Source organism: Pan troglodytes, chromosome X (genome assembly GCF_028858775.2).
Source record: "Pan troglodytes isolate AG18354 chromosome X, NHGRI_mPanTro3-v2.0_pri, whole genome shotgun sequence".
NCBI classification, from domain to species: Eukaryota; Metazoa; Chordata; class Mammalia; order Primates; family Hominidae; genus Pan; species Pan troglodytes.
This window is the reverse complement of record NC_072421.2, coordinates 15,300,180-15,312,216: the sequence shown is the minus strand read 5'-3', so window position 1 is coordinate 15,312,216 and position 12,037 is coordinate 15,300,180. Positions and strand designations below refer to the sequence as shown.

Genomic DNA, 12,037 nt, shown 5'->3' with positions numbered 1-12,037 from the left:
GATATTTGTATGATTATTTCTACATAAATTAGATAAAAGTCTGAAAAATTGTATTTATTCCTTGGTGTAAAGGACAAATAGCCTTAGAGAAAAATGTATGGGATCTGGGTATGTGTTTGGGTCAAAGGAGGGGGTCAAACGGTGGGGTTGAAAAGGTGGGGTTGAAAAGCTGGGATTGAAATGACTTAGCTGTAAACAGCCATCAATTGAATTATCTTCTTCTGTAACTAGATTACTGCCTTCCACAATAACATGCAACTCCTCTGAGTCACCAGAGGCACTAAACTCTTTATCTTGCCAGATAATAATAATGGTTATGTTTCCCAAAAGACAAGGAAACTTGGTATTAACTTTATTTCATTAATGCTTACTGAATGTCAGTAGTGTCTTCATCCACATATAAAAGGTATACTAAATGAAGGACTTAAAATATGAATGACAGCCTAAGTAAAACTCAAATGGTACCACAAGGACAATTTGTACCTTGTGTACTTAAATGAGTTTTGTAAGTTCAACAGCAGATCCCTGGAGAGGTAAGGAAGGTGAGAAGAGCTATTTCAGTTAATTACACTTCATCATGTGCAAAATGGGGAGTGAAAGAGCAGGTAACAGTTTAAAGAGTGGTGCAAGGACTTCAGAATAGGTAGATTAGATTATAGTATACGTGCTCAGAGGGGAAGCTGCAGAACCTGCAAGGCAGAACAGATTTGCTTCTATGTGGCTCATTTAGCTAAATTAGTGTAGTACCCAGGTGCCACCTCCCTTTGTGGGAGATACATGCAGCCTGAAAATGAAGAAGAGTTCAACGCAGTCCTTGAGACTTTTGATTTATCGACATTGCCCATTGTGATACAGTATCTCTGGTGAAGCCAGCCCTGAACATGGCTGAACATTCCATTGCAACCTGGCAATGACTTGGAATTTGAGCTGGAGAGATAGCAAGTGTGAATAATTGCCAAATATTCCATGTCATCCTTCGCCATGTAAATCTGATCTCTAGGAAAATCAGGTGGGAAAACAGAAACCTCATTTGCTTGATACATTAGTAGGTTTTATTAATGACTGCACCTAGTGCTTCCAATAAAAAATTAATTATAACCTTTATTATTATTATTTTTTGAGACAGTCTCACTCTGTTGCCCAGGCTGGGGTGAACTGGCATGATCACGGCTCACTGCAGTCTCAACCTCCTGGGCTCAAGTGATCCTCCCGCCTCAGACCCCTGAGTAGCTGGGACTACAGGTATCAGCCACCATGCCCAGCTAATTTTTTGTTTAACTTTTTGTAGAGACGGAGTCCCACTATGTTGCTAAGGCTGGTCTTGAACTCCTGGGCTCACGTGATTTTCCTGCCTCGGCCTAGTTGTAACCTTTAATCAGACCACTATATCACAAAAATCAGACCAAATGTCTTTAAAAAGTAACTATAAAACTACTACTTTATAAAGCCATCTTTCCATACTTTTATTTATATGGGATTATCCTACACAAGTTGGCTAAAGGCACTCTGTCTCATTTCTTAACAAAATATAATAAAGGATTTTTAATTCAACCATTAATTGTTGAGTGTTGCCTCTGTGACAAGCATTGTACTAGGTGCTGGGAGACAATTGATGAAGTTGGACAAGGGCTCTATCTGCATGGAACTTTCAGAATCTGGCGGAAGGGGCCAAACTAAAGGTATTATCATATAAGGAAGTCAGCAAACAAAATCCAGCCTAACATCGGAGTACTTCCATGTGCTCAGCTATATAAACTCGATAATGAAGACTTAAAGTGGGACTCAGATTCAAATATTAAACCTGTTTTCTTTGCCTTAAAAATATGAATATTTTATGGATGCAAAAGTTTTAAATAAGTGAAGCCTTTCAAAATGTGGAATAACTGGATATATTAATTATTACAGTGTCATCAGTGTCCTCATAACTATCTGAAGACTTACTCAGTGCTTAGCAAGAAAAGGAAGCACATACAGGTCATTAGGAGGAGGGGACTTGTTATAGGCAGTCTTGGACTTCCCAACTACTACTAATTGGTAATTAGATCTCAACCAGTGTGAAGTAGAAATGATGCCAGTTGGTTTAGTAAAGAGAGATCCGCTCTGGGAATTTGGATATTTCTGTTCTGTGCCTGCTCCAAGGCTTATAAGCTGTGTTGACCTTAGGCAAGCTACTTATTCTTTCAAAGCCTCAGGGACCTCATGCCAATAATGTCAAGGCTGAGCTGGGATCTGTGGGTTTCAGCTCTGGCTGCTGGGGAACTTTTACAAATACATGTATGCCTGCCTCCCCTCCCAGCCCTTTCTAGACCAGTCTCTGGGGATGAGAACTTAGGGTCTATTTTTTTTTAAAGATCCAGTGACTCTAATGTAAAATGTTGGAAACCACTGGTCTAGATGAGTTCCGATGTCCATCTCTAAAATGTACAACCTATTCTATATTTTTAAGTCTAAAGTTACTATTCAAATAGAAACAACCCCTCAAAATAACTTTCTCCTTATCTGCTCAAATTTACTGTGCTGTTTTTTTCCTTTGCATATCTGCAGAATCTTGCAAATTACAGCTCTCACCTCTATAAACCTTTAGAAACTCATGATTAAGCATATAGTTCACTGCCTCAGTAAGATAATGTTCTTTTAAATTCTGAAGCCCCTAAAGAAATAGAAAGGGTATGTAGGTAGTAAACTATTTTTAGCACACAAAAGGAAACTTAAATATACATGTCCACGTGTCCTTTCAGACTGACTCATTCATTTAATTTCTATAGTCTTTCATCACATACTGTGAATGGACAGCTAAAAAGATTAACTCATTCAATTAACAGAGCTAGAATAGAAGGATGTCAGGTTAGAATCTCATTATATTGTACATCGTCATGCAAACTGTGGGGGCTTAATAAATGTTTGCTGAATAATGAACAAAAGGGAATTTTAAGAGGGTTTTCCCTATGCTTGAAAATACTTTCCTCATTCATTCAACACTATTTCAAATTATGCTTCTGAGTATAGTTATAGCTAATTTAATCAATTCTTTAAAATTCTCTGCCACAAAAATAAACCTGTTGTGAGTAAAAATTATCCATTTAAGGTTTTATGTGCAGGAGGTATGAATGCTAGTTTAAGGGTCTTCTTATTTACCATTATGATGCATTCAATGCCTTTTAAATATAGAACTTTATGGTATTCACATCAAAGGAGATGGTTTTGATTCTGAAAACATAACTGCAACCAATTTGAATTTTTTTGTGTTATAATAAATGACTAATTGCCTTTCTAGCAGGTTCAGAATAAAATGTTATGGTAATATGACAAGATTCCTATATGAAATGAGCTTGAGTCATGGATAAACTGAAACTAAAATAAAGAACAATCTGTAGCCACAGCTGAGTTGAGCATATTTACAGGTAGACTCAGTTAGGTCCTTCCAGTAAGGAAATAATTAATTTTAGGCATATATCCTCCATTTCTTCTGATTAGCCAGAAACTCAATTAATTATCCATCATCTTCCATCTTTAGTAACTGAGCAATAAGCACTTCTAGCTGACCCTCTTTTGTTATTCACTGATTAGTTAAATTCTCACAGAAAATGAATCATCCAGTCAAGGTTTCAACACATGCAATTTTTATATCGCACTTTGATAAGATCTCCTTAATCCCGTCTGCTGTATAAAGCACTGCCATGGCACTGTGCAATTTGCTTGAAATTTATTATCTAATTTTATGTATTTTATGCATCAGTTTTACTTATTGTAAAATTTGCTCATTCCTGTGTTTAGAATAATTCTTGTCTAGATGGGAAATTGACCTAAAGCTCACTGGAGTTGCATTGTAGTGAATTGTTTGTCATAAGCAAATGATTTCAATATAATTAAAGAACATGGCACTTACAGATGAAAAGATTTTAGCAGAGTCTATATTTGTAATTTTTCTTTTATTCTTGAGAAAGGAGGAAGTAAAAGGACTCCTAAAAATCTTTCCATCGCATTTCTCACCCAGATTTTTTTATTGGACTGAGCCTCCTTTCTGTTGGGACAGGAAATTTCTCAGTTGGAACTGAAGGTTGTAGTGAGTCTCACTCAATGCAAGGACATAATGGACTCTCCAGTCTGTCTTAGGAAGCAATATGTGTCCAAATACAGTGGGTTTTCACTGAAAAAATCTCCCAAGCAAATGATGGTTGAATGATGCTTAATCACAGACCTGGATATAAGAGGAATGGCCTTGGGAAATTTTCTTCAACTGTTAAGGCTTCAATTTCCTCCTTTGTATCACGGGTACTTTGGGAATAGACATGAATAATAAATGGATAGCATTTATTAAGAGTCTGTACCATTCACTTAAAACCATGGTCAGTCCTGTTACTGAATTGATCCTTCAAGTCACATATTTCTTGGGGAAACTGAGGCCAAGAAAAGTTATGTGGCTTCCTATAGTTATAGTGCTAATAAATGTTGAAGCTGAGATTCAAATCCAGGTCTGTCTGATTCTAAAACTGATTCCAAAGTCTCTCGGTTTGATTTGTGTACGTTTTTGCCCCTATCAAATCCCAAATGGCTTCCATTATCAAATCCCAAATGGCTTCCATTCAAGATTATGAATGAAGAATCTGACTGAGCTTTGCAGAACAACAAAGTTGAAATAAACTAAACCAAATATAGCCCCTTGTTGCTTAATGACATGTGCTGAAATGAATTAAAACTGTCAAAGTGTCATTTTGGGCAGATTGTGAAAGGCAATTTTTCCAAAAGAAAAACATGTCAATGTATTATCTCTTTCTCAGTGCAGCATATTTTTATCATTGATTTTTAAAGAAGAAACTTCCAGGATTTATTTATTGAGCAACTGCCATTCTTCTTCTTGTTTTTTTTTTTTTTTTTTTTTTTTTTTTTTTTTTTTTTTGAGACAGAGTTTTGCTTTTGTCACCCAGGTTGGAGTGCAGTGGTGTGATCTCATCTCACGGCAACCTCTGCCTCTTGGGTTCAAGTGATTCTCCTGCTTCAGCCTCCCGAGTAGCTGGGATTACAGGTGCCCACCACCATGTCCAGCTAATTTTTGTATTTTTAGTAGAGACGGGGTTTTACCACTTTGGCCAGGCTGGTCTCAAACTCCTGAATTCCGGTGATGCACCCGCTTCGGCCTCCCAAAGTGCTGGGATTACAGGTGTGAGCCACCATGCCTGGCTTATTTCTCACATTTTTAACAAATATTTATTGAGTACCTATTATGTGCCAGGTACGTGGTAGAGTTACAGCAATGAACAAGAATACAAAAGTCTCTGATTTTTTGGAATTTACATTCTAGAGGGGGAAACAGTAACAAGTAAACAAATTATACACACACACAAACATATTTATACATATACACACATATACATATACGAATGCATATACACACAAGACACACACAGATAATGATGGGTGCTTTGGAAAAAAATAAACAGTTAAGGTAAGAGACTTAGGCAAGTGGCATAGAAGGGAGTGTTTTAGATTGAGTGGTTGGAAAAGGCTTGCAGAGATGCCAGGCACTGTGCTATGTGCCGGGGATCCAGTGGAGAGCAAAATAGATTTGATTCTTGCCTTCAAGGAGTTTGCAACCTTGAGATGAAGGGAAACAATAAAGTAATTACATGAATACATAATTACTAACTATGATAAGGGCTCTGAAGGAAAATTATAAGATGCTATGAGAGCTTACTAAATGGGGTCCTGGTCTAATCTGACAGATAAGAGAAGCTTTTCCCCTAGGAAGTGATATTTCATTAGAGCTTTAAAAAATGAGAGGCATTAAAGAGGTGAAGGCAGGGTTTGGCAATGTCTGAGATAGGAGGGTTTGCTGCAGTTGAGGGATGCAACTGAGGCCTGGAATACAGGGGGAGTGTGGAGTGAGACAATGTTTCAGAAATGAACCAGGGGCTACATCATATAGGGCCCTGTAAACCAGTGTCTGATGAAGCTTTATTTTGAGAACCAAGGGGAGCCATAACTGGCTTTTAATGGAGATTGCATGACATAACCAGATCAGCATATTGAAATAAATCACTTCGGTTGCCATGTGGATGACTGCCTAGAGGAACGCAAAAGTGAATCCAAGAAGTTACAAAGCTACAGCAATGGTCCAGATGAGAGATGATAATGATTTGGATTTAATGGGTGGTGGTATAGGTAGAGAGCAATGTGCCAACTAGAGACATAGAGGGGCAATCAACAGGTCTTAGAGATGGATTGGAAATTGTCAAGGTTAACCTCCAGCTTAAACCACTAGATGGATATTAATGCCATTCAATGAGAAAGAAGACACCAAAAGAGGATCACATTAAGTTTGGGGAAAATAATACGATTGAGGTGCACTTGAGACATTCGAATAGATACATGGGGTAGGTGATTGATTGCAATGGACAGTCTGTAACTCAGAGAGATCTCAGCTGGAGGCATACACTTGGTTATATTTTAATGCATGACTGGCAGTCTTTCTTTTCAACCCCAAACTGTTTGCAAGACAAAAAATACTGAAGGTGACTTATGCTAAAATCAGCCATTAGCCAATACAGTTAAAGTTATTCTTTTAAATACTTTTCAAGTTTTACCCAGATAAGGCAATACCTGTAAATAATTTTGGATTCAGAATAAATCTTTGCTCTGATGCTGAGGATAAAATGAAATTATAAGTATCATTCTGCATGTCAGCTAAGTATTCCAAAGGAAGCTTTATGGAGTAGCCATGGTTTAGGTCAGTTGGTGGGATCCCCTACACTCATTCTGCAGGGCCCTCTCAAACTGGTCTGTGGATAGCATAGTGGCATGTTGGCAAGGCAAAGAGAAGAGAAGCAGTTCCCACTTCTTTCTCCTCTGCATGCTTCCATATGTCATATAGAAGTCACAGACTGTATTATATTGTGTTTGCCAAAGATAGCCACAACAATATCTCCCATCCCATATGCTTTTTTCTTAACAGTATTATCATTGACACTCTTTCCATTGAGACATGGGGTCTGTATCCCCTCCACTTGAGTCTAAGTGGGCTTGTGACTTGCTCCTAATCAACAGAATTTGGTGGAAGTGACACTAAGTAACTTCTAAGTCTAGGTCATAAAAAGTGATGAAGCTCCAATCCTGGTGTGCTTGGAACCATGAGCCACCATGTCAACTGTCTGACTGCCCTGAGACCACCATGCTATGAAGAACTCAAAGTAGCCCATGTGGAGAAATCACATGGAAAAGCCCTGTGAGTACATGAAGAAAGAATGATGCCTGGCCAACTCCCAGCTGTTGCAGCCCCAGTTACTGTCTGACTGCACCAAGAGGAGAGACCCCGAACCACAACTGCCTAGCTGAGATCTTCCCAAATTCTTAACACACAGAAAGTGTGAGAGATAATGAACTGCTTGTTATCGTTTTAAGCCACTAAGATGTTGGATGATTTATTATGCAGTAATAGATAGCTACACAGATAATTGATGCTGTATCAAAAACTGAAATGTTGTGGCATTATCTTTGGGACCAGGCAGCAGGCAGCAGGCAGAAGCTGGAAGGCCCTCAAGGAGGTTGTTGGAAGACTGGGAGGAAAGAAAGGCAATTGCTGTGGAAAGCTGGAGGATGGGGAAAAGTTTACCAACATTGTTTCCTGTGGTAACATGGAAAATAGAAAATATACTTAATAAACCTCATCATCTACCTAAGGAGATTTCCAGATAGAGCACTGAGGATACTGCTTGGCTTTTAGCTGCTCATACCAAACTGAGAGAGGACAAAGAACTGAAGAACAGGCCATTAAGTGTCCAAGTAGAAGTTGGAGGAAATGTAAAGGATCCAGAATAAGTCTTTTCAGCCCGCGAAGGGTCCTCAAATCAGAACAGGCCTCAGGGGAAAAAATCATATACAGGGTGGGACTGTACGATTCTTTGTTAAAACCTGAGAAATATCTAAAGCAGTACCTGATAAGCTCTTTCAGACAGGCAATAGGTCTTATAAGGATCATAAGAACATGCCTTACAGATTGTCTCCTCTAAACAATAAGCTTCTACGAATATTAAGGGTGTTGGGCCACACAGCACACTCACAGGGAGCCTAAGATAACAAGGGCTTATAATTGATAAATAATAATTGTATATATTTATGGAGTATAATGTAGTGTTTTGTTGTGGAATGATTAACTCAAGGTAATTAACATATCCATTACTTCACATACTAATCATTTTTTTGTGGTGAGAACACTTAAAATCTATTCTTTTAGCAATTTTGAAATGTACATTATTATTAACTATAGTCACCATGCTATGCAATACATCTCTAAAACGTAATCCTCCTGTCTAACTAAAACAGGGTTTATCTTGAAAATATTTGTGAGTATAGCTTTTGTCTAATGAAGTGGATTATAAATTTATATATAAACCCCAACAGTATTTTTTTTTTTTTGAGACAGGGTCACACTCTGTCACCAAGGCTGGAAGTGCAGTGCCATGATCACAGCTCACTGCAGCCTCGACTACCCAGACTCAAGTGATCCTTCTGCCTTAGCCTCCCAAGGTGGACGGGTCATGTGCCACCATGTCTGGCTAATTTTTTTGTAGAGGTGGGGGTCTCACTATATTGTCCAGGCTGGTCCCAAACTCCTGGACTCAAGCAATCCTCCCATCTTGGTCTCCTAAAATGCTGGAATGACAGGCATGAGCCAACATGCCCAGCCCTGCCCCCAACAGTTTTTAAGGAATTGTATGTTTGGACTGAAAACAACAAAGATAGTATAAAATGAAAGGAGGTCTTTAGACTCCTAATCTTTTAAAGACAATAAATAGACTAAAAAGGTTACTCAGTGGCAAACAAGTGCCCCTTCTTATAGAAAAAGAAAGATGTTTCAAATAGCAGAATAAGAGTCCAGAGAGCAGACCCAAAAACTAGAGAGGACAACCAAGGAATATATCCCCCAAACAAGGATCTTCCAACATGGACTTTTCTAGGTCTCAGAATTCCTGTTAACCAGTGACTGCTGTGTGCCTCTTGTTCTCCCTATTTTTGAATGGAAGAGTCTATAACAGTTATCCTCTGTATATCTCCATATTGTCTGTTGAGTAAGTGGAGCAGATACCTTGTCTCTTTAGTTCCCAGGTTTTCATTTTTAACTGTATCCAAAATGCTTAACCTGAGATGCTTCATTTGACTTACATGATGAGATCCTGAGTTTTGAGCTACATTTAAATTTTTAAATATATTTTAATGGACACATAATTGTACATGTTTATGAGGTAAGGGTGGTATTTCAATACACGTGTACAATGTGTAATGATCAAATCAAGTTAATTAGTATATAAATCACCTCAAAACTTAATCACTTTGTTGTGTTGATAACATTCAAAATCCTCTCTTCTAGCTCTTTGAAAAAAATACAATAAATTATTGTTTACTGTAGTGCTATAGAATACTGAAACTTGTTCTTCTTATGTAGCTGTACTTCTGTATCTGTTAATCAAACTGTCCCTATTCCTCACTCCTTTCTACCCTTCTCTTCCTCTAGTAACCACTATTCTACCCTCTACCTCTATGAGATCTACTTTTTCAGCTCCCAAAAATGAGAAATTGTAGTATTTCTCTTTTTCTGCCTGACTTATTTCCCTTAACATAATGTCCTCCAGACTCATCCATACTATAAATGACAGGATTTGATTTTTTTAAGACTGAATAGTACTCCATTATGTATGAACACTACATTTTCTTTATCCATTTATCTGTTGATGGATATGTATGTTGATTTTATGTCTTGTCTTTTGTAAATAGTGCTGCAGTAAATATGGGAGTGCAGATATCTCTTTAACATACTGTTTTCCTTTCCTTTGGATATAGAGCCAGTATTGGGATTGCTGGATTATATGGTATTTCTATTTTTAGCCTTTTGAGCTATACTGTTTTCCATAATGGCTGTATTAATGTACATTCCCACCAACAGTATATAAGAGTTCCCTTTCTTCTGTATTTTTGCTAGCATTTGTTATTTTTTGTCTTTTTGATAATAGCTATTCTAACTGGGGTGAGATGATATCTCATTGTGATTTTGATTTGCTTTTCTCTGATGACTAGTGATGTTCAGCATTCTTTCATATAACCTGTTGGTCATTTGTATGTCTTCTTTTGAGAAATGTCTATTCAGATACTTTTTCCATTTTTAAATTGGATTATTTGGATTTTTTGCTGTTGAGTTGTTTGAGCTCCTTGTATATTTTTGATATTGATCCCTTATTGGATGAAGAGTTTGAAAGTATCTTCTCCTATTCTTCAGGTTGAGCTACATTTTAGTTCAATACCTGTAATCAATGTTTCACCCATTGAAGTCTTTTGTAGGTCATTAATTATTTCCCCTTACCCAGAAAATAAAATAAAACACCAATAACAAAAAACAGCTTTCTATTTTACTATTCCTGTAGGTGTGCATTTAATATTGGTGGTCTTGGAAAAGGGAGTGAGCATATTTTGCACGTGGGAGGGATGTGAATTGTTGTGGGAAGAGGGTGGACTGTGGCAAAATGTATTTGTCAAAGATGGCCACAACAATATGTCCCATTCACATGGTTTCTTCATTGTGACTTTGAAGCTCTTCCTACTGAGAGTTAGGGGTCTATGTCCCCTCCCTTTGAATCTGGGCAGGCTTATGTTTGCTTGTAAGTAATAGAATGCAGTGAAGATGACACTGTATGACTTCCAATGTTAGTTCATAAAAGGCAATGCAGCCTTGCCATGTTCACTGGTGCACTTGGGCCTGGAGTCTTGGGACACCATATAAAAAATCCAACTACCCTGAGGCTGCCATGCTGTGAGGAAGTCAAGCCACATGGAAAGACTATGTGTAGGCACTCTGATGAGCAGTCTTAGTCTTAGAGTTTTCCTAGCCTAGGCACCAGACATGTGAACAAACAAGTCTACAGATGACTAACTCCTAGCTGTCAAATAACCATGTGTCTTTGAATCGTCTGAGCTAATATGTCAGACATCATGTAGTAGAGACAAGTCATTCCTACTCTGCCTTTTACAAATTCCTGAGCATAGTAAGATGGTTGTTTTGTGCCAATAAGTTTGAAGTGGTTTATTCAGCACAGTAACTGGAACAGGCTATTTGAGTCATCATTGTGCCAAATATTACACTTTCAATAGCTAGTTATCTAAACCTAGAATTCCTGGCATAAAGTAAGATAAATATTACAAATATATGGGATTGAATGTGTTCCTGATTGACCACTGGTTGGCTTTTCAAATTTAAAAGTAGGACTAAAAATGCCAGTCTAAGTATAGTGTTGGTGAAAACTGCTCTGTAAGTCATGCTAGGTAAACTGGCTAGTGGCTTTCTGTGCAGTGAGCTGCCTGTATCTTATCTTAGTCACTTGAGATACAGCATCACTGCCTAAGGCTCCTATATCCACCCTACTATAGGAATCAATCATATCCCTGAAGAACTAGCAGCACTATAATGTAATGTCATATTGATAGAGAATGTGACTTCTGCTTGAAAAATAAACATCTTGACTTCATCTCAGTAATGATACATTAGCAGGAAACCAATGTCGTACCCGATGACATTCTCAGGGGTACCATTTCAGAGAATCACATTTACTCATCAGCCTATCTCTCCTCTGTTATAAAACCAAACACAAGTGTGTTTCCTTTCAAAATAAGTATCTGAACCATATAAAAGCAATAAATCAGTGGATGATTTCTTTGAAATTGGATTCATAACTGAGTAATCTAATGCGTGCTCAAAAAATTCTTGATAAATCCTTGTTTATTGACTGATGGGTTTTTTGTTTTTTTTTTACTTTACAGAAGGATCTTCCAGTTGCTAGTAAATCCAAGCTCACCTAATTCATGATGTACTCCATATAAAGTGATTTATACTTAACCTTTTCTATAATATCTGCATTCCACAGAGTTGAATGTACTCATAACTATATACAACTCTATGACAAAATAAACTTAAGAAAGAAAGATGATCTCTACAAATAAATATTAGAGCAGGCTTATGCACAGGTAAAGATTGTGAATGAATGCAATCAAAACCTGA

General features: G+C 37.6%; 2 protein-coding genes across 5 annotated transcripts in view; one reads left to right on the top strand and one right to left on the bottom strand.

The window, feature by feature from the left end:
- Window positions 1-12,037, bottom strand: part of GLRA2 (glycine receptor alpha 2) — a 204,384-nt gene that overhangs the window by 2,291 nt on the left and 190,056 nt on the right. The window lies entirely within an intron of this gene.
- Window positions 1-12,037, top strand: part of FANCB (FA complementation group B) — a 172,067-nt gene that overhangs the window by 153,481 nt on the left and 6,549 nt on the right. The gene's annotated exons all lie outside the window — the stretch shown is intronic.